We start from the raw sequence: 4811 nt of genomic DNA on the forward strand, positions 1-4811 counted from the left end.
GGATAAATGTGAGTGAAGTATTGGCATTGATTTATTACCGATAGATGGAAATCAAGGAGATGTCCAACTTAGTCTCTTCTATTTTTCTTTTTTCTTATAAAAGATGTAATCAGTTTGGCACTATTAGAATAAGGAAACGAGTTTGTTACCAAAAATATTATTTCACTTTGAAAAAAAAATCATTATAATATATATATATATATATATATAAATATATAAAAGAAGTCAACAGCACCCGGTGTTCCCAGGCGGTCACCCATCCAAGTACTGACCGGGCCCGACGTTGTGTGATATCAAGGATCTGACGAGACTGGGTACTTTCAACGTGGTATGGCCGTTGGCTGAGATATTTTGTAACAAAATGATTGTTGGTCTAGAAACTGAAAAGAAATAAAATGCCTAGTTTTAGAGTCATGAACCAAGGTTTTTAGTAGACAAATGTTTAAAAAGAATCAAAATACGTTTATTAATTCTTTTTTAAAAACAAACCTTTATTCCTTTTGAAAAAATGACAATCCCCCCAAACTGTTTCTACCTTTGAGATGACTACCCTATGGCTTCCTAAGCTAGCTTAGATCAGTCGAATTAGAGGGTCTTTGAAACTTTATTAATTGTAACAAAATAGTTTAGCCTCAAATATATATTTAGATTTTGTTGTGGTATAATTTAAGGATTTTTAAAGAAAATATCTCCCCAGCCTCCGGTAAATTTGTGTTCTTTGTTACTACATAAATGTGAAAGTTTTCCTTTTCACATTCAGTATCCTTAATTTCATAGCTTTTCCCATTCCGGGAGTGGTTGGATGCTATAGATTGATTCATTGAATTTGTACCCCCTGAAAAGGGCTGTTGGTTAATTTAGGGTAGGTCTTGGAGCTAAAATTAGATTCATTTAGGCCTTTGCCAGTTTTTAAGCCTTCTTTGGAATAAAGACTGCTTGAATATTGGGCAAAACCCCTCCTTGGGCAATGGTAACCCGGTACAGTAGTTTGTTCAGTTCTTCATCGTTTCTAATGGCTAGCTGAAGGTGACGAGGAATGATACGAGTTTTTTTGTTATCTCGTGCAGCATTACCAGCAAGATCATCAATACTCCATCACCGCTGCAAGGTAAACGGTTACCCCTGCACCAACTTGCTCTGCATATTTGCCCTTTCTCAGAAGACGGTGGATCCTTCCAACTGGGAATTGGAGACCTGCCCTGTTTGAACGGGACTTTGCCTTTCCCTTGACTTTTCCATCTTTTCCTCTTCCTGACATGGTTTCTAGGTTACGGAATTCACTTGGACTCTTCTTCAGGGCTTTCACTTCAAAATTGTCAAAAACATATCATCATAGCCAAAAAACAAGAGAAAACATGAGAACGCTGAAACTTGAAAAACATGAGATTTTGCATGAGAATTTTCTTTTTTTATATTTTGAATTCAGTGTTCAAATTAATCCCAAATTTGGCAGCAGATCACTATATCACTCATTTCTATTTTAACTCAGCTTTCAACTAATTGACACGTATTCTACGCTCCTAGTAGTGTCTGGTTTTACTCACTGGGGTTTGGTGTTGGTTTTGTGTTGCATCTACAAGGGAGATTCTTTTACAATGCAAAGGAGATTTGTAGATCTCCCTACAAGGGAGATTTACAATATCCCACTTACTTTTTACTAGAACCTGACTCCCGAACAAGTTTTGGGGAGTCTACAATGATGAGGAAAAACTAGCCACTGAGCCCGAAAATGGGTTAAAGAAGTCACCAGCGAATAAAAAAAACATATATATGAAAAAAACAGAGTATCATTAGTTAGTTTGCTCGTTACTAAGGAACACAGCTAGTATCAACTTCCAACTAAGATAATAAAAATAAATCATCGGACTAAGGTTTCATAATAGGCATTAACCTACACTCTTCAGAAGTTGCACTGGCTTTTACCATTTTAAGTCTCTTCCGCAAATGAGGATTATCCACCACTGACGGTCCAACCCTCTTGAAGCCACTCTGAGATTGCAGACATGCACCTAAAGATTCAGATGACAGAGAGTTTCTATTGTCTGTCTTGATGTATTTTAGAGAGCTGAACAAACTTTTCACCACAACATTGGAAAACGGAAGCGAAATAAGATACATCACTACCTTCTGAAGCTTCTTATATCTCAGTGACCCACAAGGCGTTTTCATTGACAATATTTTCCGCCAAAAAAGCAAACGACTTTTTAGTAGATTACAAGGAATTTCTTGTGTACTGATGTTCCTCCACTCACTCTCTGTTCTCTTCTTGTACAAGTCTGGACTGCTGTAAAAGTGGAATAACGGTAGTAGCGTAGGTGGTTCAATGTTTTCAACCTTACATGGTTCAAGCATGACCAGGTGCTTAAATATAGGTGCTGAAAAATCGAATCTAATCTGCATTTGATTAATAAGCTCCTGGAAGAACTCCCTTGCTGTTCTGAGAATAATTTGGACATTAGTTTCCTCCTATGTCAGGTTCCTTTCTTCGGCATACTCTCGAAGAATTGTAGGTGCCTCAAAGCCAATTTAGATATCTTTAATTGGCAAGTATTCAATTTGAGTTTTTTCATCCAAACACATTATATCAGATCCCTTTATATGATTGGATAATATGAAAGAAGAAGCGAAAGTACGAAGCAACCCTTCCGTTTCCATTTTGAGTTTGAATGTAAGAGGCTCTTCGGTCTGGAAGGTCTTATTACAGTCAGTGATCAGCCCAAGTGCCTATTCGGCAAGCACGAAAAGCACTTTCATCAGTGGATTGGACAGTGTTCCAAGAACAACTTCGTTAGTATGTGTTGGGTCATATACTGCTAGACTTGTAAAGGACAGCCGAAGCGGATACGAATGTTCCACGATCCGTTTCACGCATGAGTAGACGGACATCCACCTGGTCTGACTAGGTGCGAAGAGCTTGTGAATCTTTGTATTGCAGAGCTCCTGGAATTCCTTAAAACCTTCGGTTCTCTTTGCGCTCTGGTTGAAATGATTGTAGATGGTCATGCAAACATCTTCCAGTTTCTTGGACAACTTTTTACAGGCATTATTCGCAGATAAATGGCAAAGATGACCGGTGCATTTCACTGGGATCACCAAAGGATACTTGTCCCGGATCATGGATACCACTGATCGATTGGCACCAAACATCACCTTGGTGGTGTCACTGCAGTACCCAATTTTGTTGGGGAGAGGGACACCCGCACTAGTCAATTTGGAAATACTCTCTTCCAATATCTGAAACAGAGCAATTGCAGTGACATTGGCACACTCAGTGACATTTAAAACGTCTACCTGTGTTTCAAGGTTTTCGTTGCAAAAGGATTCACACACTGCAAAATCTTTTTTTGTTCTCTGATCGGTTGTCTCGTCAATGATGATGGAGAATTGTGACGTTTTGAGTTTCTCTATAATAAGGTCCTTAAAGAAAGGACCAAAAACTTTCCTGATACAGTTTGTAGCTTTCTGTTTCACATACTGCACATGCTGGACTGCTTGTCCTGCACCAGGTAAGGATTTTACAAGGGACACCAAACTTTCTGGGATGCTGAAGGGAAGGTTGTTTTGAATAATAAAGCTGACGAGTTTTGTTTCAACTTCTTCAACCTGATGAACAAACTTGCCTTCCGACAAACTTGAAGAGATTTTTAGCTGGCCTTGTATACTGGCCAGCCAACTAACTTCATTATTTTTGTGCTTCTGGGTTTTTTCATGATTAACAAGAGCTGTCTTTCCAAAGTTAACTTTGATATCAGTGTCAGAGTACAGACCATGGGCTCATGTTTTTGCTTTGTTTTGGGACAACCAGGCTTTCAATTCTGGTACACTTTGCCACTCTTTTCGATATGACTGTTTATAAGACTGTTTTGCTTTCTTTGCATCTCTAGGGACTGTAGTATATACTAGCTGAGTATCTGAGTCAATGTTGCCAGAGCTAGTAGGACCAGATCTTTCATCTTCTGATTCCAAAGACATCTATAAATGGAAAGAGATGTTAAATTACAAAGTTCTATAGGCAATGAGGATCGTTCAATGAAAGAAATTATTATTTACTTTGAAAAGGGGTGTGTCACTCAATCCAGGAATAACCTTAACAGCAAAACAAGTCTTTCTATAGTCAAATTTATTAGAATTAAAACGATTCTCTAAGCCCAAGGAGAATCTCTGAATTGAGCAACCTTTTCAGCAGAAGTATACCTATTCTTTCAACCTAGAGAATCTGTAGGCAAACATATTAGAGCTGAACTCTTACCCCTGAATTACTCCACAAGCACTCATTTTCCATGATTAAGTTGGATAAATAAGTAAATTTTATTATGCACTTTCTTTGCCGAATTTTCAATATGGCGTCAAGGTGTCATTTTTCAATATGGCAAAAATATGGCGTCAATGATAAAACTTTTAAATTTATCCAACTTAATTATGAAAAATTAATGCTTGTGGATAACACAACATTAAAGAAAAAGGTATTTATTAAGACACAATAAAGTTAAGACCAATGTTTAGAGGTTGGAGACCATTTTTTAAGCTTTTTTATACCTTTTTTAAGAGCTCAAAGAGTGCTTAAATTTCAATTTGCGATAGAAGTGATCACTATGTTTTTAAAGAATATAAAAAAGGTATTTTTTCGCATGTCCACTTTATTGGTTAGTCATTTAAGGAAACTGTGACACATTTACCAGTAATGAATTCTATTTTATTATTCTGAGGCCAATATTAATGTAATGTCATTTTGGATACCTCTCCCGAAGTCGTATAATTACTTTTAGGGCAATAAATTCTTAAATTTACCTTATTATAGAAAAAGTATATTC

General features: G+C 37.1%; 1 pseudogene; it reads right to left on the minus strand.

Annotated features, from left to right (window-relative positions):
• Positions 1-223: 223 nt before the first annotated feature.
• On the minus strand, positions 224-342 carry LOC136039014 (5S ribosomal RNA; annotated as a pseudogene).
• Positions 343-4811: the final 4469 nt, after the last annotated feature.

The sequence above is a fragment of the Artemia franciscana genome, chromosome 18, assembly GCF_032884065.1.
Source record: "Artemia franciscana chromosome 18, ASM3288406v1, whole genome shotgun sequence".
Taxonomy (NCBI): Eukaryota; Metazoa; Arthropoda; class Branchiopoda; order Anostraca; family Artemiidae; genus Artemia; species Artemia franciscana.